Genomic DNA, 22,460 nt, shown 5'->3' with positions numbered 1-22,460 from the left:
CTCCGTGAGGAAATCAACTCAGAGCCAGCTGCAAGCCATCGTGTAGACCAGGAGTTAGGAGGATATGTGGAGAGTCTTAGTAACACTTTCCCCATTGGCTTTTGTGTTTTAAGCTGTATTAAAAATACTTTCCGATTTTTAAAGGGATTACAAAAGCACACCAGAAATTCCTAAACGTTAACATGTCGGATTTGCTTTATATGTCTCTTTTTACACATGTGTATTGTAGATAGACACATGTATGTACGTTTGTGTGGTACATATGTACACAGGTGTGTATTAGTTCTCTGGAGTTGAACGTGCGCTCCAGTCTCTCAGCCTCTGAGTACTTCAGCATGTTTCATCTCTAAGGGGAAACAGTCTTTGGTTCCTTGTTTGAAGCAAGCCCTCCCCTTACTCTGTAGGACTCTCTCCTGGGTTTTTTGTGGTGCCATTGCCACCGGGTTAAATTCTAAGTTTGGTCAGCTGCCCTTTCTTGGAGCATCCTATGGGTAAGGAGCCAACATGGATGTGTCCCTTTATAGGGAGGTGACTTGATTGCTTAGCTGGTGGCGGGAGGATTTGCCAGGTTTCTTCCCTATAAAGTCGCTCTGTCCCTCTGTGAGGCATAAGCAGGGTTGGAGAGGCAGCTTGGTGTGCAGTGCTGTCCAGGCAGTCCAGCCAAAAGGATGAGCTCCAGGTTCAATGAGAGACTCAGGAGAGCAACTGAAGTCATTTGATGTCAACCACTGGCCTCTACACGATCATGCCTGGGTGAATGCACCCCCACTTGTGTAAACACGCATGCCCACTTATATACAGACACACATGCACATGTATGCACACGCACAAACACAGAGCATGACTATCCTGAGAAGATATTTGAGGCTCATCATTCTTTGTCCCTGATTTTACCATGACAAGAGGTCGTTTGGGGATTAACCAGAGCAGGTGTTTAGATCCCAGCCTCCAGATGTGTGTATCGGTTGGAGCCCTTCTGTGTGCCCAGTGTGCACTTCCCTTCCGTCACTCTCACCAGCCCAGACACAAGGCCTTTGCTTTTACCATGTGTAATAATAACATTATTCTGATTACTAAGAAAGTCATTTAGCCGCTTACCTTGAAATAATTATAGGTTCTCAGAAAGACCCAGGCCTTTCTTGCTGCATCTCAGAAAGATGGCAGCAAGGGGCGCCACACGTCCTTTGCTCCTCTCCCTCCCCCTACACTCCCTTCCCCCATCCCCAGTGTGCCATCTTAAGGTGTTATTAGCCACAAGTGGACTTACAAAGCATGTGGCCTTTTGGGACAAGATTCTTTTCTTCATCTGGCATGTCCTTAAGGGTCACCCAGTTCCTTCCGTTGACATTTCGTTCTTTTGAAAAGGTAAACAACCTGAATAAGGCCGAGTCACAGTCCACACTTGATGTGGCAAGTTCACATGGAGGTTCATCTGCTGTTCAGTTGGTGTTGTAGTCTGGGACTGTAACAAGTGGAGCTGCTGAGAGCAGTCACAGTGAGCCATTGGACTGAGGTAGCTACTCTTGGCGCTCTGAGTCACGTGGTTTGTGTTTAGACCAAGAACCTACCAAATTGCTACAAAGCCATTACATCTTTTCTTTAAATTTTTTTTACAAAAATTAAAAAAGTGTGTGTGTGTGTGTGTGTGTGTGTGTGTGTGTGTGTGTTCATGTGCATGTGTGCCATGCATGTGCATGAATGCTGTATGTATGTGGGCACCTGTAGAGGCCAGAAGAGGGCATCAAATCCTCTAGTGGTGATTTTGGAGGCATCTGTGAGCACCCTGATATGGGAGCTGGGAACTGAACTCAGGTCTTCAGGAAGAGCAGCAAGTGTCCTTAACCAACGAGCATCTTTCCAGCCCTTATACTCCAGCACTGGCTGCACCATCCCATACTTAGAACCCTCACTCTTTCTTGCTTGGACCATTCTCAGGCGCGTCATTGTGTCTTCAGGTTGCATCTCCTTGGCTACAAGGCTGAGCATCCCTTCACCTGCCCATCTTTACCTCTTTGCTGAAGTAGCTCCTGTTTTTGCTCACTTCCAAACTGGATTGTTGAGTCTTGAAAAGCTTTAGAAATAATATTGTTTGCTTTCTTGTTTGTTTATTATAAACCCGAGTACAGAAAATATCGCACACACACAGATTAATCAGACTCCAAGTCTATATATTTCAATGAACTTCTATACAGTTAGACTAGCCATTCCAAAACTGGGGAGCTTCCCAGTGGATCGCACACTTCCACTATCTAGTATATGTCTAGGCACATATGCATATGTCTGCCAATAAGAGGAACCCACAACAGAGTCAGAACCGGAAAGCCAGTCCGCTTTAGGTCCTCTCTCATAACTCACGTCCGTTATATGCATGGTTTTTCTCATCCTTACTATTTAACCTTTCTTTTCTCTGTCTGTCTGTCTGTCTGTCTGTCTGCCTTGCTTCCTTTCTTTTTTTGTTGTTTGTTTTGTTTTCGTCTTGAGACAGGGCTTCTCTGTGTAGCTCTAACTGTCCTGGAATTCACTTCGTAGACCAGGCTCTACATGTTATAGTGTGCCTACATGTAAGTTTTTGAAATTTCTAAAAAGTATACATCCTTGGGGCCAGCAAGATGGCTCAGTGGATAAGGATGCTTGCTGCCAAGCCTGGTGATCTGAGTTCAATTCACAGGATGTGCAGAGTAGAAGGAGAGAACCAACTTCCACAAAATGTCCTCTCATCTGCACATGTGTGCCCTGGCACATGTGCCCACTCACATGCACACACGTGCACATAAATTAAAATTAAAATTTAAAGTAGATGTTCTCTATATAAGTCCTTACTTGGAAACATGGTTGGCAAATATTCCTCACTCTGTTTCTACTCAAACAATTCTCATTTACCTTTAAGATAAAACTGCCATCTATTCACCTGGTGAAGAATTTTTCTAGAATTCGAGCTATGAGCCTCGAATATGAGCTATAAGAATCCAATCTCTTGTTTAGTTGCTCGAATAGGCAAGGAAATGTTTGGGACAGGTGCTGAGACATGAACACTATGTAGGGTCTGGGGAAACTTAGCTAGCGTTTAGTGAGGAATGAGGCCGGGGACATGGCATGTCAATATTCCTGTGCAGCTAAAGGCCCAGTGAGAAAGTCGGCTCCTTTCCCAGGAAATCCCCATCCAGCCCTCTCTAGATTGCTCTGTCTCTCCACTCCAGGCTTATGGGATAGTGACTCTCAGCACCCACATGGAGGATCATAACCAACCTTAACTCCAATTCCAGGGAGCTGGCACCCTCTTGTGACTTCTGAGGTCACCAGGCACACAAGTGGAGCACAGATATACTTGCAGGCATTTACCCATTCACATAAAGTCAAGCAAACCTGAAGACAGGGAAAGAGAAAGGCAAGAAACATGACTGGGGCTAAGGACTGGGTCGGGAGGACTGACGAGAAGGTTGGAAGTAAAAATGGCTGTGCAAGGGTGGGGTGCGGAGCACATAGAGTTAGAGACCAGGACAAGAAGAACCCCTTCCATCCATGAGGGGTGGAAAGGAAGTTTGAGTCAGCCCTTTTCCCAGTGCTCCTTGCGAGCACATGAATCATGAACCTGAGTCTCTGGGTGAGCTGAGGTAGGGGACACATAAAAATGTTGGGAGAAACAGCAAAAGAATACAGAAGCAAAATCGATCTCTGACAGGTAAAGGGTGAGAGGAGATGTTTGTCGGGAAGAGAAAAGAAGGCAAGGAATTGCCTTGATTGACAGTAAGTAAATACCTATTGAGACGCACCGGCACTTGGCACCTGGATAATAGCCACATTTATCTTAAAGACCATCATCATGTGCCATAAATACTGCCATCCCTATTTTTAAAAAAAATATTTTAATTGTGTGTATATGGGTGTTTGCCTGCATGCGTGTCTGTGCACCACGTGTGCAATGGTCCCGGAGAGCCGAGGAGGGCGTCAGATTAGGTCCTCAGGGACTGGTGTTACAGATTGCTGTGGGCAGCCATGTGTGATCTGGGGATGCAACCCAGGCCCTCTGGAAGAACAGCCAGTACTCTCAGCCATTGAGCCATCCACCGTCAGCCCCCCTTTATCCTTATGTTACAAATGAGAAAACTGAGACCCAGAGATGAACTCCCGTGGTTTGCACCTATGGTTGAGAAACGGTAGCTCCATATTCCAGTACCATGTGGTGCTCTTGTTAGGTATTTGCTCCGAACTTCTTGAACATTAAAGAGTTTCAAGCGCACAGTAGACTACACTTTGTAATGTCTGGTGATATTAGCCTTCGTTTGCTTCCTTGCATGAAAAATTCCTTGTAATGTTTAAAATGGACTTGTTCAATACATGTTCACATGATCTGGTGAGGTTCTCTATTCTTCTGCTTTAGGCATTGCTTGTTGACATTCTACTACACAGACGTGGACTTGAGCTTCTCCCCTCTCACTCAGACATATCTAGTTCTCACATGCATGCCCCCGGTCTCCATCCTCCCAAGACAAACAGACGACAGGTAATTTGCTCAACCGACAGGCATTGATGATGGTACTGTGACCAAGGGTGGCCACTGTGTGTGGCTGATTCAGACTGAACTTGAGTGTCTGGTCCCTTTACCGCACATGCTCTGTTTTTTTTGCGGTTGATCTTTGCTTCTGTTTTTCTTTCTTTTTTTTTTTTATTAAATTGAGTATTTCTTACATACATTTCGAGTGTTATTCCCTTTCCCGGTTTCCGGGCAAACATCCCCCTAATCCCTCCTCCTCCCTTTCTTTATGGGTGTTCCTCTTCCCATCCTCCCCCCATTGCCACCCTCCCCCCAACAATCTAGTTCACTGGGGGTTCAGTCTTAGCAGGACCCAGGGCTTCCCCTTCCACTGGTGCTCTTACTAGGATATTCATTGCTACCTATGAGGTCAGAGTCCAGGGTTAGTCCATGTATAGTCTTTAGGTAGTGGCTTAGTCCCTGGAAGCTCTGGTTGCTTGGCATTGTTGTACATATGGGGTCTCGAGCCCCTTCAAGCTCTTCCAGTTCTTTCTCTGATTCCTTCAACGGGGGTCCTATTCTCAGTTCAGTGGTTTGCTGCTGGCACTCGCCTCTGTATTTGCTGTATTCTGGCTGTGTCTCTTAGGAGAGATCTACATCTGGCTCCTGTCGGCCTGCACTTCTTTGCTTCATCCATCTTGTCTAATTGGATGGCTGTATATGTATGGGCCACATGTGGGGCAGGCTCTGAATGGGTGTTCCTTCTGTGTCTGTTTTAATCTTTGCCTCTCTATTCCCTGCCAAGGGTATTCTTGTTCTCCTTTTAAAGAAGGAGTGAAGCATTCACATTTTGATCATCCGTCTTGAGTTTCATTTGTTCTAGGCATCTAGGGTAATTCAAGCATTTGGGCTAATAGCCACTTATCAATGAGTGCATACCATGTGTGTTTTTCTGTGATTGGGTTACCTCACTCAGGATGATATTTTCCAGTTCCAACCATTTGCTTACGACTTTCATAAAGTCATTGTTTTTGATAGCTGAGTAATATTCCATTGTGTAGATGTACCACATTTTTTGTATCCATTCCTCTGTTGAAGGGCATCTGGGTTCTTTCCAGCTTCTGGCTATTATAAATAAGGCTGCGATGAACATAGTGGAGCACGTGTCTTTTTTATATGTTGGGGCATCTTTTGGGTATATGCCCAAGAGAGGTATAGCTGGATCCTCAGGCAGTTCAATGTCCAATTTTCTGAGGAACCTCCAGACTGATTTCCAGAATGGTTGTACTAGTCTGCAATCCCACCAACAATGGAGGAGTGTTCCTCTTTCTCCGCATCCTTGCCAGCATCTGCTGTCACCTGAGTTTTTGATCTTAGCCATTCTCCCTGGTGTGAGGTGAAATCTCAGGGTTGTTTCGATTTGCATTTCCCTTATGACTAAAGATGTTGAACATTTCTCTAGGTGTTTCTCAGCCATTTGGCATTCCTCAGCTGTGAATTCTTTGTTTAGCTCTGAACCCCATTTTTTACTAGGGTTATTTGTCTCCCTGCGGTCTAACTTCTTGAGTTCTTTGTATATTTTGGATATAAGGCCTCTATCTGTTGTAGGATTGGTAAAGATCTTTTCCCAATCTGTTGGTTGCCGATTTGTCCTAACCACAGTGTCCTTTGCCTTACAGAAGCTTTGCAGTTTTATGAGATCCCATTTGTCGATTCTTGATCTTAGAGCATAAGGCATTGGTGTTTTGTTCAGGAAATTTTTTCCAGTGCCCATGTGTTCCAGATGCTTCCCTAGTTTTTCTTCTATTAGTTTGAGTGTATCTGGTTTGATGTGGAGGTCCTTGATCCACTTGGACTTAAGCTTTGTACAGGGTGATAAGCATGGATCGATCTGCATTCTTCTACATATTGACCTCCAGTTGAACCAGCACCATTTGCTGAAAATGCTATCTTTTTTCCACTTGATGGTTTTGGTTCCTTTGTCAAAAATGAAGTACCCATAGGTGTGTGGGTTCATTTCTGGGTCTTCAATTCTATTCCATTGGTCTATCTGTCTGTCTCTGTACCAATACCATGCAGTTTTTTTCACTATTGCTCTGTAATACTGCTTGAGTTCAGGGATAGTGATTCCCCCTGAAGTCCTTTTATTGTTGAGGATAGTTTTAGCTATCCTGGGTTTTTTGTTATTCCAGATGAATTTGCAAATTGTTCTGTCTAACTCTTTGAAGAATTGGATTGGTATTTTGATGGGGATTGCATTGAATCTGTAGATCGCTTTTGGTAAAATGGCCATTTTTACTATATTAATCCTGCCAATCCATGAGCATGGGAGATCTTTCCATCTTCTGAGGTCTTCTTCAATTTCTTTCTTTAGAGTCTTGAAGTTCTTTTTTTTTTTTTTTTCGGGGTTGGGGACCGAACCCAGGACCTTGCGCTTCCTAGGTAAGCGCTCTACCACTGAGCCAAATCCCCAACCCCAGAGTCTTGAAGTTCTTATTGTACAGATCTTTTACTTGCTTGGTTAAAGTCACACCGAGGCACTTTATATTATTTGGGTCTATTATGAAGGGTGTCGTTTCCCTAATTTCTTTCTCGGCTTGTTTCTCTTTTGTGTAGAGGAAGGCTACTGATTTATTTGAGTTAATTTTATACCCAGCCACTTTGCTGAAGTTGTTTATCAGCTTTAGTAGTTCTCTGGTGGAACTTTTGGGATCACTTAAATATACTATCATATCATCTGCAAATAGTGATATTTTGACTTCTTCTTTTCCAATCTGTATCCCCTTGACCTCCTTTTGTTGTCTGATTGCTCTGGCTAGAACTTCAAGAACTATATTGAATAAGTAAGGAGAGAGTGGGCAGCCTTGTCTAGTCCCTGATTTTAGTGGGATTGCTTCAAGTTTCTCTCCATTTAGTTTAATGTTAGCAACTGGTTTGCTGTATATGGCTTTTACTATGTTCAGGTATGGGCCTTGAATTCCTATTCTTTCCAGGACTTTTATCATGAAGGGGTGTTGAATTTTGTCAAATGCTTTCTCAGCATCTAATGAAATGATCATGTGGTTTTGTTCTTTCAGTTTGTTTATATAATGGATCACGTTGATGGTTTTCCGTATATTAAACCATCCCTGCATGCCTGGGATGAAGCCTACTTGATGATGGTGGATGATTGTTTTGATGTGCTCTTGGATTCGGTTTGCCAGAATTTTATTGAGTATTTTTGCGTCGATATTCATAAGGGAAATTGGTCTGAAGTTCTCTTTCTTTGTTGGGTCTTTGTGTGGTTTAGGTATAAGAGTAATTGTGGCTTCATAGAAGGAATTCGGTAATGCTCCATCTGTTTCAATTTTGTGGAATAGTTTGGATAATATTGGTACGAGGTCTTCTATGAAGGTTTGATAGAATTCTGCACTAAACCCGTCTGGACCTGGGCTCTTTTTGGTTGGGAGACCTTTAATGACTGCTTCTATTTCCTTAGGAGTTATGGGGTTGTTTAACTGGTTTATCTGTTCCTGATTTAACTTCGGTACCTGGTATCTGTCTAGGAAATTGTCCATTTCCTGCAGATTTTCAAATTTCGTTGAATATAGGCTTTTAGAGTAAGGTCTGATGATTTTTTGAATTTCCTCTGAGTCTGTAGTTATGTCTCCCTTTTCATTTCTGATTTTGTTAATTTGGACACACTCTCTGTGTCCTCTCGTTAGTCTGGCTAAGGGTTTATCTATCTTGTTGATTTTCTCAAAGAACCAACTTTTGGTTCTGTTGATTCTTTCTATGGTCCTTTTTGTTTCTACTTGGTTGATTTCAGCTCTGAGTTTGATTATTTCCTGCCTTCTACTCCTCCTGGGTGTATTTGCTTCTTTTTGTTCTAGAGCTTTTAGGTGTGCTGTCAAGCTGCTGACATTTGCTCTTTCCTGTTTCTTTCTGCAGGCACTCAGCGCTATGAGTTTTCCTCTTAGCACAGCTTTCATTGTGTCCCATAAGTTTGGGTATGTTGTACCTTCATTTTCATTAAATTCAAAAAAGTCTTTAATTTCTTTCTTTATTTCTTCCTTGACCAGGTTATCATTGAGTAGAGCATTGTTCAATTTCCACGTATATGTGGGCGTTCTTCCCTTATTGTTATTGAAGACCAGTTTTAGGCCGTGGTGGTCTGATAGCACGCATGGGATTATTTCTATCTGTCTGTACCTGTTGAGGCCCGTTTTTTGACCAATTATATGGTCAATTTTGGAGAAAGTACCATGAGGAGCTGAGAAGAAGGTATATCCTTTTGCTTTAGGATAGAATGTTCTATAAATATCTGTTAAGTCCATTTGGTTCATGACTTCTCTTAGTCTGTCTACGTCTCTGTTTAATTTCTGTTTCCATGATCTGTCCATTGATGAGAGTGGAGTGTTGAAATCTCCTACTATTATTGTGTGAGGTTCAATGTGTGTTTTGAGCTTTAGTAAGGTTTCTTTTACATATGTAGATGCCCTTGTATTTGGGGCATAGAGATTTAGGATTGAGAGTTCATCTTGGTGGATTTTTCCTTTGATGAATATGAAGTGTCCTTCCTTATCTTTTTTGATGAATTTTAGTTGAAAATTGATTTTATTTGATATTAGAATGGCTACTCCAGCTTGCTTCTTCTGACCATTTGCTTGGAAAGTTGTTTTCTAGCCTTTCACTCTGAGGTAGTATCTGTCTTCGTCTCTGAGGTGTGTTTCCTGTAGGCAGGAGAATGCAGGGTCCTTGTTGCATATCCAGTTTGTTAATCTATGTCTTTTTTGGGGGGAGTTGAGGCCATTGATGTTGAGAGATATTAAGGAATAGTGATGATTGCTTCCTGTTATATTCATATTTGGATATGAGGTTATGTTTGTGTGCTTTTCTTCTCTTTGTTTTGTTGCCAAGACGATTAGTTTCTAGGGTATAGCTTGCCTCCTTATGTTGGGCTTTACCATTTATTATCCTTTGTAGTGCTGGATTTGTAGAAAGATATTGTGTAAATTTGGTTTTGTCATGGACTATCTTGGTTTCTCCATCTATGTTAATTGAGAGTTTTGCAGGATACAGTAACCTGGGCTGGCATTTGTGTTCTCTTAGGGTCTGTATGACATCTGTCCAGGATCTTCTGGCTTTCATAGTTTCTGGTGAAAAGTCTGGTGTGATTCTCATAGGTCTGCCTTTATATGTTATTTGACCTTATTCCCTTACTGCTTTTAATATTCTTTCTTTATTTTGTGCATTTGGTGTTTTGACTATTATGTAACGGGAGGTGTTTCTTTTCTGGTCCAATCTATTTGGAGTTCTGTAGGCATCTTGTATGCCTATGGGTATCTCTTTTTTTAGGTTAGGGAAGTTTTCTTCTATGATTTTGTTGAAGATATTTACTGGTCCTTTGAGCTGGGAGTCTTCACTCTCTTCTATACCTATTATCCTTAGGTTTGATCTTCTCATTGAGTCCTGGATTTCCTGTATGTTTTGGACCAGTAGCTTTTTCTGCTTTACATTATCTTTGACAGTTGAGTCAATGATTTCTATGGAATCTTCTGCTCCTGAGATTCTCTCTTCCATCTCTTGTATTCTGTTGGTGAAGCTCGTATCTACAGCTCCTTGTCTCTTCTTTTGGTTTTCTATATCCAGGGTTGTTTCCATGTGTTCTTTCTTGATTGCTTCTATTTCCATTTTTAATTCCTTCAACTGTTTGATTGTGTTTTCCTCGAATTCTTTCAGGGATTTTTGTGACTCCTCTCTATGCGCTTCTACTTGTTTATTTATGTTTTCCTGGAATTCTTTCAGGGATTTTTGCGATTCCTCTCTGTAGGCTTCTACTTGTTTATTAATGTTTTCCTGTGTTTCTCTAAGTGAGTTCTTCACGTCTTTCTTGAAGTCCTCCAGCATCATGATCAAATATGATTTTGAAACTAGATCTTGCTTTTCTGGTGTGTTTGGATATTCCGTGTTTGCTTTGGTGGGAGAATTGGGCTCCGATGGTGCCACGTAGTCTTGGTTTATGTTGCTTGGGTTCCTGCGCTTGCCTCTCGCCATCAGATTATCTCTAGTGTTACTTTGTTCTGCTATTTCTGACAGTGGCTAGACTGTCCTATAAGCCTGTGTGTCAGGATTGCTGTAGACCTGTTTTCCTGTTTTCTTTCAGCCAGTTATGGGGACAGAGTGTTCTGCTTTCGGGCGTGTAGTTTTTCCTATCTACAGGTCTTCAGCTGTTCCTGTGGGCCTGTGTCTTGAGTTCACCAGGCAGGTCACTTGCAGCAGAAAAGTTGGTCTTACCTGTGGTTCCGAGGCTCAAGTTTGCTCATGGGGTGCTGCCTACAAGCTCTCCGCGGCGGCAGCAACCAGGAAGATCTGCGCCGCCCTTTCCGGGAGCTTCCGTGCACCAGGGTTCCAGATGGCGTTTGGTGTTTTCCTCTGGCGGCAGAGATGTGTGCAGAGTGCAGTCTCTTCTGGTTTCCCAGGCGTGTCTGCCTCTCTGAAGGTTTAGCTCTCCCTTCCACGGGATTTGGGTGCAGAGAACTGTTTATCCGGTCGGTCCCTTCAGGTTCCGGCGGTGTCTCAGACGAAGCAGACGTGCTGCTCCTGGGCCCTCCTCTACGGGAACCCAGAGGCCGTATACAGTTTCCTCTTGGGCCAGGGATGTGGGCAGGGGTGGGCAGTGTTGGTGGTCTTTTCCGCTCTGCAGCCTCAGGAGTGCCCACCTGACCAGGCGGTGAGGTTTCTCTCCCACGGGGTTTGGGAGCAGAGAGCTCCTGCAGGCAGGGATCCGCCGGTTTGGGACTCCCCCCGCTAAATCTGCTTCTGTTTTTCTTGTTTCCTAGTGTCCTAGTAACTCATTAATTCCCCGTTAAAAATGGCTGCCTGATCCGGACAGCAGCCAGCCCCAATCAGTGCACATCTAGCATGCTGTAAGTTTTACTTTTCTGAACTTGTGCTTGGTGGAACTTTTGGATTTTTCTCTTGCCTGAGACTGATTACAGTCTCTGCCTGGGGCCTGGCCGTTATCCTGTGTTCTCCTGGAATTATCTTTTTGCTGATTTGGAGACTCCTCTCATATCTGTTTTCCTTCCCTTTTCTTTCTTCCCTTCCTTCCCCCCTTCTTCCCTGCTTCTTTCCTCCTCCTCCTCCTCCTCCTCCTCCTCCCCTTTCCCTTCTTCTTCCTCCTCCTCCTCTTCCTTTCTCCCCTTCTCCTCTTTCTTTTCTTTTTCCTTTAGAGACAGGGTCCTACTATATAGCTCCGGCTGGCCTGGAACTTACTTCATAGCCCAGGCTGGCCTCACACCCACAGTAATCCAATCTCCCCTTCAGCTTTCCTGATCCTGCACTGAGCCAGGTGTGGGGCCTCCACACCTTTATTTTTCCTAACCTTCTCCCTCATTTTCATTGACGTCTATATTCCTCAGACGCTTTCTGACAGAAATGTACTGGAGTAAACAGTCGAGTAATGTGGCTCTTACCTCTCCTCTCCTCCAGAGGACAGGTCCCCAGTGTATGGAGTATCAACAGCTCTCGGGGGGGACGGACACACAGGAAAAGATGGCTAGAGGATCTTAGCCATAAGCATGCATTGTTCTTGTTTCCTCTGATGTCGGAGCTGACCACAGAATGCATTTCATCTTCAGGTTCCGGCCATGTGGAGGTGAGCGGCTGCCTGCAGGACGAGGGAGAGGCAGGCATCGAGAGTTTTAATTGCCTCTCAGTGAATTGCTCTCACTCAGTGACCCTTATTTTTGACCCATCTCTTCACCTCCTTCCGCAGGCACACGCTGGTGTCAACTCCTGAAGCTTTTGAGGATCCTGCAGTTTCCTTCAAGTTGCCTTTCAGAGATTCCTGATGCCAGCTTAAGGGCCCTTCTTATTTCTCCTGCTGAGTTGATAGCCACTCGTCCGCTTGCTGTCTACAATGCTGTGACACATTTTCTCTCATATTCCTGATCCTTACGGCTTTGTGCCTTCTAGATGTTTGTCTTCATTCTCTGTCTTCATCTGGAAACACAAAGCCCTCCGTTCCTCCCCGGATGCAGGCATCCCATGCTAACGGCTGACATGAGGAGCCACTTCTCAGCCACAGCATCTCTCAGAGGCAGAAAAGATAAGAGCCTGTTTCAAAAATAATATATGGTTCCCGGAGTGGAGTCACCACTCCTGAAACCTAGACACACTGGGGGAGAATCTTCTGGGCAATTTGGAACGAGACATTTCACCTTGTTGGCTGGATCAAAATGTTTGTACCAGAAAAAAATGTGAATACCCAGTTGCACCCCTCCACAGAGCTACGGACAATCAAGGGCGGTGTCAGGGAGATGCAGCCCTTTGCCTGGTTACAGGCACCAGGGTGGAATATGGGGGCAACATCACCGACCTGTAACTCAGGAAGCACACGAGACTGGGCTAGGTCCACAGGATTCAGAGATGGAAAAGACACATCTCTTCCCCAGGGAAAGTTTGTGTCACAGGAGAGGAGGCAGATAAAAGACTGAAGACTGCATGGCAGAGCATGGGAAAGAGAGACAGCAATGCAGCCCCAGGGTGGAGAAACACAGGGATTCCTGGGAGCCAGAAATGAGAAGGAGGGTGTTCAAGACAGAGAGGGACAAGGATAAAAGAGACAAAGTGGCATTTGCCTGAAGCACCATAGAACTAGAGCTTTGAAGCTGCCTAGAGGCAGACTGAACCCTCCTGTACTTGCCAACACCTACCTGCACCCACCTGAACCTGCCTGCACCCACCTGCATCTGCCAGCACCCTCCTGCACCCACCAGCACCAGCCAGCTATGCTCTTTGAATATGATCTGCCAGTGGGGCATAATGTGGATATAGCAAGGCAGGATGTTCCTATGGAAAGGTTGCCTCTCATGGTAAGATGTAGGGTGGCCTGGTGTCTTAGTTAGGGTTTTACTGCTATGAACAGACATCATGACCATGGCAAGTCTTATAAAGGACAACATTTAATTGGGGCTGGCTTACAGGTTCAGAGGTTCAGTCCATTATCATCAAGACAGGAACATGGCAGCATCCAGACAGGCATGGTGCACTCAGAATTCATCATCTTCATCTGAAGGATGCTAGTGGAAGACTAACTTCCAGGCAGCTAGGATGAGGGAGGGTCTTAAGCCCACACCCACAGTGACACACCTACTCCAACAAGGCCATACCTCCTAATAGTGCCACTCCCTAAGCCAAGCATATAAAATCCACCACACCTGGTCAAAGACCAGTCAGAGCCTGAATTCCGTTAGGACGCTGTTCTCACTGTCCAAGGGAAATGTGCTGGGGTCCTCAGTAGGGGAGGGAAAAGGAAGCAATGATGAGCCTGAATGCTTCAAGATTTAAGCTTGGTACTGAGGTGAGCAAAGTTGAGATGTCTAGACTCCTTATACAGCCTGGGTTGGCTAGCTAATGGGGTCATTCCCCAGACTAGGAGATACAGGGGGAAGAATTGGTTGGAAGTTAGAAAAGCAGAAGTGTAGACCTGCATAGTATGATAGGCAGGCCTGAAGGGTATGATCATTGTGGAGAAAATGTGACTCAGAGACAAGGAGAGAGATAGCTGTCACTCAGGTGTCTACCTTTACCACCACCAACAGCCCCACCCCACCATCACCATCATCATTCATCATAGTTATCATCATCATCACCATCAGCCCCACTCCCATTATCATCATAGTCATCATCATCACCACCATCAGCCCCACCACCACCATCACCATCAGCACCCTCCTTGCCACCATCGTAATTATCATTACCTCCATCACCACCAATACCACAATCACTTCACCACCATCATCACCACAACTATAACCCCCTCATCGGCAACATCAATGCCATCAAATGATCATCCCACCCCATCTCCACATCGTGACAACTATCCCCCCTTCCGTCAAGTCGTCTACCAGCGCCACCATCGTTTCTACCATCTGCCTCATTACCACCACGACTGCTACCAGGACCAAACAATACTCAGATGTCTTAGGATCATAATTCCCCAAGAATATAGAAATTAGTATCTCTTTTAAGACAGAGAAAACCATCTGGGGCCCTGGCCTACCCCAGGGCAGATATGCAGAAACTATGACTGTATGTCACTGGTAAACAAGTGAGTATCAGGGAGTTGCAGGCCCCTCCCCTTCCTGCTTGCCCAAGGGATCTTCTGAGTGACTTGTATAGTGTCCCTCCATCAAGCCCTACCAAGGTAGAGTCTGCAGTCAGCCGTCACCTCGGTGAGGACCCACCCACTGAAGGCAGGAATCATTGGGCCTATTTAGTCAGTGCTGAAGTACAAGTCTCCACTCCATCGTGCCTTCCATGCTGAGAACTTTAAACCCTCGAGAAGCGCCTTTTCAACCTCCCTGCCAACCCTTCCCCAGGATTCCAGCTCTCTTGATCAGAATTGTCTGGACCACTGGTTCTTAACCTGTGTACTCATGAATCCTTTGGGGAATCACATACCAGATATTCTGCATATCAATATTTACATTATGATTAAAAAACAAAAATATTTTATGATGGGGAGGTCCTGCAACCTGAGGAACTGTATTAAAGGCTCGCAGCATTCGGAAGGTTGAGAACCAGTGCTTTTCCACCTCAACCTTTCCTGGAATATGCTCCCCTACTGGGATGGCTCCTCTGAGAGTCAGTGACAATGGTTAACCTTGATTGCCAATGTGATGCCGAGCTGGAAAAGGGGGATCCTCCTTTGAAGAATTGCCTCCTTTGAAGATTGCTTGTGGGCTGGTCTGCAGGATATTTTATTGGTTGCTAATTGATGTAGGAGGCAAATAGACCTAGGCTGAACACAAAGGCCACCAATGGGCTGGAGAGACAGGTCAGCTGTCAAAGGCTAACACTCATAACATCATGAAAGCAGACTGAACATGAGCTAGGAACAAGTTGAGCAAGCAGCACATCTCCATGGTTCCTGCTTCAGCCTCCTGGCCTGTTGAGTTCCCGCCCTGACTTTCCTCAACAATAGAACTTAACGGGTAAGAAAAATTAGCCCTTTCCTCCCTGGGCTGCTTCTGGTCAGTGTTTTTATAACAGCAACAGAAAGCAAAGGAGGACACATGTCCAGTGGTGGTGAGCTTATGTGGTGGTCCTGGGACCTCCAAGCTCTCTCTCAGACTCCACTAACAGACGCCACCCCAGCCCCTCCCCCAGCTCTTCTGATTCCTCCTTTGGAGCTAAGCTTTTAACACCCACTAGCGGTGGCTGCTCTGAGGCTTGGTTTCTTCCCCTGTGCATTGGGAATAATGCCACCTCTTCCGTAGGGCTGTTGCCAACACCTGGTGACAGAGCACTCCTCAGTGGACTGGGACACTGCCAGGCACCTTGCCGTAGGGTACATTAATTTTCCTACCCCACAGGGTTTGTTGCTCTGGCCTTATCTTCCTGGGCACTACTGAGAGAAGGACAGAGTCCATCTCACATACCCATTCAGTCTCCCTCAGCTCTGCTCACGCTAGGTGCTCAATAAATGCTGCTTATGTGACCGAGTGAACCAGTTAATGGCTGTTTAGCACCCCACATCCTTGCTCGCTTGAGGCTTAAGTGTGAAGAAATAGAATGGACTCCTTACACTCATGTGTGTCTTCTCCAACCAATCCACATTCATTGGCTGTGGTGGTGGTGGTATGTGTGTATATGTGTGTATGTGTGTGTGTAGGTGTGTTTGTACATGTATGTATGTGTGTTTGTGTGTGTGTATATGTTTGTGTTTGTGTGTGTATGTGTGTGTAGGTATGTTTGTGTGTGTATGTATGTGTGTGTTTGTGTATACTTGTGTATGTGTGTATATTTTTGTGTATGTATGTATGTATGTACATATATATGTATATATTAGTGTGTATGTATTAGAGTATTTGTATGTGTGCTTGTGTGTTTGTGTTTGTGTGTGTATGTATGTATGTTTGTCTGTGTTTGTGCATGTGTGTGGATGTGTACATGTGTGTGTGTGGTGGGGTTGCTTGTTCTCCTCCATTGACGCAGATGTGCCGGGGCCAGTAGAACTGTAAAAGTTGTCGAACTGTGCTATTGAGCACAGTGAACTGTAAAAGCTATCCTGAGGCAGCAGAGGATGTTTCCTCGGGTTTGGATGGTCCTGCACCAATCAGAGTCCTGCTGCTGTCGAGATGGAAGCAGACGTCCTCTGGCCCCACTGAACGTTAGACTCACTGGGAGACTTTCAAACTTTACTGTCCACAGGATACTCCTGGACCAATGAAATAAATGTCCCTAGTGGTAAGGACCAAATTATCTGTCATTTAAAGAACTTCTCTAGAGGAGTTTGAAGACCTGTGGGGTAGAAAGACTCCTGGGCTGGACTGGGTAGCATGTGCCCTGGAGGTTGTGAGAGAATTCCAAAGAGCATCCTTTCCTGCTGTAGTTGCCATCTCTGCTCTTTTTCTTTCTTTCTTCTTTCTTTCAAATTTGCCTCCAGCTCGCTCTCCCTGCTGACGAGTCAGAACATCCCCGTCCAGCACCTGCACTAATAACGCTGGTGTATTCCCAGGGAGATGAGGAGCCCCCCTCTGTTCAGAGCCCCTCACCTATCAAAGGCTGAGCGCTCCGGGAGGGGATGGCAGGACTTACATGGGTAACTCCAATTAAGACAAATGTCAGCTCTCTCTCCACAGGCTGTCCTCGAGTTGCCCCGAGCGAGCGTAGTACAGGCTGGGCGTAGGGAGCAATAATGCTTAGTCTAACTGTTAGGCTCTGACAGGCACAGCCAGAGGAAGCAAGGAAGAAGATAAGCAAAAGGTGGTCCTGGCCTAGATGCCCTGCTGGGGGTGGGGGTGGGGGAGCCTGGAATCCCATCTCCCTTTAGAATGGCTCCTGAAGGAGCCCCTCCAGAGACACGGGGCCACAGACCCTCCAATACAAAGATCCCTTTAAGCCAATTTGAAGGGACTCTCGTGTTTCCAGTCTCAGGGTTCCCAGCGTTGGTTGATCTTTTTCCAAATTTGCTCAAGGGTCCCTGGTGAACCAAAGGGAAAACTTTGACCAAAGCAAGGCCCTCAGAACCATTGTGTAATCTCTTTGTGTTACTGTGACAAGTGCCACAACTAAATGCAACTCAGGGGAAGAAAGGTTTACTTATCTGTTTGTTTGTTTATTTATTTATATATGCGCCGAGGGATGTCAGAGCAGGAACTCAAAGCAGGAATAAGAAGCACTAGCCGTGGAGGAACAGCACTTGCAGGCTTGCCCATGGGCTCACGCATAACTGGCTTTCTTGTAGAGCCCAGGGCCACACGCCAGGAATGATGCTGCCCACAGTGGTCTGGACCTGTCCACAAAAACAAATGTAAGACAATTCCCCCCAGACATGTCCACAGCTCAGTCTGATCCAGGCAATCACTCAATCTAGGCTTTTCTCCCAGATGACCCTGGGGTCTAGAGTCTAGACTGCATCAGTTTGACAAAGGACAGACTAGCAACTTAGATATCTGGAAGATTGTTAAAGCGGAGAGCATAGTCTCCTTAGCCCCCTAATCAATCGGAACCTGAAGATTGTCACAGGACTTAGTGATGGAGGTCATTGATTGGCAAATGCTGGAAATACAGACCTGGGCTCAGGTGAGACTCATAGTGGCAGTGTGTGGGGACGGGAAGTCATTGTGGTATCACCAGGTGGTCAAGGCCTGGCTCAGCTCAGTGCCTCCTGGGCAAATGATTTTTCCAGGCCATAGAAGTGGAGCAGTCATTGTCTTGACACAGGAAGGGCAATTCACGGAAAAGGGTCTGAGGGGAGGGCATCGCTTGATGTGGTGAGATAGGTGATGTCAGGAAGAGCTGAAGTAGGTTACTGCCTAACCTACAGATGTGCTAACAGATGTGGCCCTGTGAAGCTCCATCTTACGTTCCCATGTTTCAATAAGGCACAGTTATTACCCATGTGTTGGCTGTCTACTGCCATGGAAGCAGACATCTGCAAGCAAGCACTGTAGAGGAGGAAAGATTTTGGTCCCAATCTCAAGGGGCTCAGCCCTTGATCACTTGGCAACCTTCTTCTGGATCTGTGGTGGGACAGAGCATTCGGACAGATTTCCTGGGTGAAGGAGAGCTACTCACTTCGTGGCAGCCATGCAGCAGGAAAAGAGGATGCTCGCGTTTGCATAACAAATCCCCTTCCTTAAAGTCCACAAGAATCCGTTAACAGATCTGTCCCTCCATGAGTTCAAAGCCCTTGTCATCCAGTCACCTCCAATTCTGTGGCACCGAGGACCAAGCCTTTACCACATGAGCTTGGGGTAACATTAGGATACATACTGTGGGTGCTGAGGAGATGTCCCAGCAATTAAGGGTGCTTACTGCTTTTGTGCAGGATCTGGGTTTAGATCTCAGCACCTTCATGACAGCTCACAAACACCCATAACTCCCGATCCCATGGGACCCAGAACCTCTTTAGACTCCAATGTAGACTAGACACAGAACATGGTGCACAGACACACATGCAGACAAGACACGCATACACATATTATAAAATGAATAAATCTACTTTTTAAATCAATACTGGGCTCCATAGAGATGGCTCAGGCGATAAAATACTTATTATGTGAGCATGAAGACTAGAGTTTGAACCCACATGAAAAAAGCAAGATTTGATAGCATATACCCAATGGAGACAGGAGGACCCCTAAACACCCCGGTTAGGTACTCAAGCCAAATCAGTGTGCTCCGGATTCAGTGGGAGACTCTGTCTAAAGAATTAAGGTAGAGAACACATGAGGGCAATATCTGACTTCAGTATCTGGCCTCCTCATGCACATGTACCCACACACGTGAAGCTCAGTGAATAATACTCATTTACAAATGCGGAAGTGGCCATCCGAATTCACAGAACTAAGAAAGCAGGAGTCCTGGGAACCTACCCGGAGTCTCTGTATAGAACCCATGTGCTTAGACAGCACAGTGACTGGGCCCTCTCCTTGGTACCACTGTCTACCTCTTCCTCATGCAATCAAGAAAGCTTCTTCTCCTGTCCATCTTGGGGCTTGCTCCTAATTAGAGGGCCATTATTCAGGGACAAAGAATTGATGCCATATGCACCAAAAGGCTAAGTCACCAGATCTGCTTCGCCCCTTTTCCACTGAGCCCTGAATTCTGGCCATACATAGCACAGGTCTTGGTGACACACGGGGGCTTGTGAACATCTTCCCACTCGCCCCAAGAGTCTGCTTGTGTCATGAGAAAGCTACCTGGAGGTTAATGCAGATGTCTGCAATGTCATGGGCAGAGACTGGGCTTCCAATTCCAGGTCTCAGTCCCAGTCAAGAGTCATCTCAGTGGGCTTTAGTTTATTCCTCAGTAAAAGGGGAATAACAAAACATCTGCTTCCCGTGGACGGTCCAACACAATGGCTGACTCAGCAGTCTGTCATGGGTACCATCTCTCTCCATCATCATCTTCAGCATTCTTTTCCCTACAAAGGGAGGGGGAGGTCCATAGGCCAGGAAGATGGCTCAACAGCTAAGGCACTTGCTGCATAAGCAGCCAGTGTGAGGACCAGAGTTCAAGTCCCCAGAACCTACATAAATGCCAGGTGAGCATGGTGGCACTCTTGTAACTCCAGTGCTTGGAAGACAGATGGGATCCTTGGAATAAACTGACTGGCCAGGCTAGCCATATTGGCAGTCTCTCCTCAATGAGTAAAGGTCAGAACAATGTGTAGAAGCCTCAGGAGATCAACCGCTAGGCCTCCACGCACAGCACATACATGTGCCCACACATATGCGAACACATATACCCATGCACACAGACTACACACTGACCCATGAAAAACAAAAGCAAAAGAGAAGGTCATGTCTCCAAGGGCCACAAGACTGTCCTGGGGTAGGGGACATCTGACCAGTTGTCTGCTACAGTATGGAGGCCGAAGGTGGGCATGAGGCTTGGAGAAGCTACATAAGCAGGGGCCACGCTATCTGGAGAAATAGAATTTGTTCCTGAATAGAATTGTTTTTGAACCATACTCTATGGAAATTCCTTATAGAAATTTTTTTTCCTACTATTTTGCCAAAGGTCCTTTCCATAATGCTGACTTGCATTCTTGTCAGTAAGCCCTGCAGGCCATCCTGTTCTGTAACACAAGATGCCCTCAGGACCTGGGTTGGCTGTGCTCAGAACTGTGGGCAGCTACTGGTGGCCTAGAGCAGATCCAACACAGCTCTGGTTGGTGTGGCTCAGACTCCATGAACCCCTGAGTCGGCAGTAAATCACCACGGCCTGCACCTCCCTGAGCCAGTAAAGATTCAGCTCTTGAATGAGTAGCAGGTATCTTTGGCTAGAGAAGTAGTGGGGTAGGGGAGTGCAGGCCTTGGCTTTGGGGGCTGCCTCTGCTGCCAACAGACGCAAACCATCCGGGTGGACTCAGGTTTAGAAGTTGGAAGTGGCCATAGGTGGCCTTGAAGTGAACTCTCCTTGTCATCACTGAGAACATTCTGGAATCAGGGGAGAAGAGACAAGCAAATGTAAGCGGCATGCGTATGGAAAAGTCTTACATCTGATCTGGGGTCATAAGCCCCTGCTTCCACATGATGAGTTTCCCCACCGCTCAGCCTTGAGTGCGGGTCCCTCTGATCTGCAGAGTGTCCTGTGTCTCTGTGTCTATTTTTACCTATAAAATAGTTGTTTCAGGCTGAGTTTGGATGAAGATGTGGGGAACATGTGCATCAAATTTGCAGATGACTCAAAGCTGGAGGAGCTGACAGATTTAGAGTCCGGGATGATCTCGACAGTGGAGAATGCTGGGTCAAAAGCAAGCAGATGAAACTCAGCATCAATAAATCTAATGTCTCGAACACAGTTTCCAAAATGGAATTGCACAAGGGCAGTGCGAGGGAGACCTGGCTTGCCTACAGCTCTCATAAAAAAAGATCAAGAGGTTCTAAAGTCTGCCTCAAGTTCGACATGAGCCAGCTGAATGATAGGGTAGATTCAGGAGGGAAAGGAACCTAACCAAACACCCTAATAAATGATCATTATTCACTAACCCTTGGTGACGTAGAGAGGGAGAGATGCCGTGGTTTACCATCACGTTAGGCCCAGTGTGTGTGTGTGTGTGTGTGTGTGTGTGTGTGTGTGTGTGTGTGTATGTGTAAGGGGGGGTCAATATGAGTGATACTTACTGAGAACTTACCATGCACTAAGAAGCCCCTTAGGTCACACTGTCATCATCCTGTGAGGTCATGGGCCAAGGCACAGGGTACAGTAACAGCCCCCAAGGCCACTGGTTTAGAGGGTGGTGGAGACAAGCTCTTGACCTCCTTGCTGTCTTGCTGACTGTCTGTTAGACACCTTGTCTGCTTTCTCTTCCCCATTTTACAGATGCGGTGACCGGACCGGATGTGTGAAGACAAAGCGTCTGCAGTCATAGTGGGTGAACTGCAGACTCAGGCTCTCATGGGAGTCTCTTGTCTGTGCCCCCTTTGTCCTGTCTCCTGGCCAAAAGCCAACTCCACAGTGTGGACAGGTGCTAACCCATAAGACTAAGACACAGGGCTCTAAGTCATTTCCTGTGGCTCTACTCAGGGGGAGTTTCATCCACTCTGCTTCCTCAGATGTAAGAGTGCATAGGATTAGCCCTGAGCCTGCTAAAGAAGTCTCACCTGGAGCGCCTAACTGAACCTCAATGGGGAACTCACACTAGACAGCCTTGAGACCCTTTGCCAGGGATCTCTTAATGTTCTTCAACGTCTTTCGCCCACTCAAACTACTCAAGCCCACTTCTTATCCCCCCCCACTTCTGCGTCTTTCTAACTTGCTACATAAATTAGGTTTTCAATTTAATAAAATATAAGTGAAGTGCCTATATATACACACATGTACACATATGTGTATCTATGTATGTATGTATGTATGTATGTATGTATGTATGTATGTATGTATGCCAGCATCTTGGCAAGTTTTGGGTATCGTCTCAGAAACTTCAAAAAAAATCCCACTATTATTCTCATTTCATAGTGAGGAAATTAGTTTTAAAGGGTGACCA

At 45.8% G+C, this 22,460-nt stretch overlaps 1 long non-coding RNA gene across 1 annotated transcript in view; it reads left to right on the top strand.

The window, feature by feature from the left end:
• Nucleotides 1–22,460, top strand: part of LOC103693111 (uncharacterized) — a 45,654-nt gene that overhangs the window by 12,334 nt on the left and 10,860 nt on the right. Inside the window, exons 2-3 of the long non-coding RNA XR_015627294.1 lie at nucleotides 12,231–15,453; nucleotides 21,797–21,941. This is a non-coding gene — a long non-coding RNA (uncharacterized LOC103693111). The remainder of the gene's footprint in view (nucleotides 1–12,230; nucleotides 15,454–21,796; nucleotides 21,942–22,460) is intronic.

This window comes from Rattus norvegicus, chromosome 8, assembly GCF_021556685.1.
Source record: "Rattus norvegicus strain SHRSP/BbbUtx chromosome 8, alternate assembly SHRSP_T2T, whole genome shotgun sequence".
NCBI lineage: Eukaryota > Metazoa > Chordata > Mammalia > Rodentia > Muridae > Rattus > Rattus norvegicus.
This window is presented reverse-complemented; position numbering and strand designations above follow the sequence as displayed.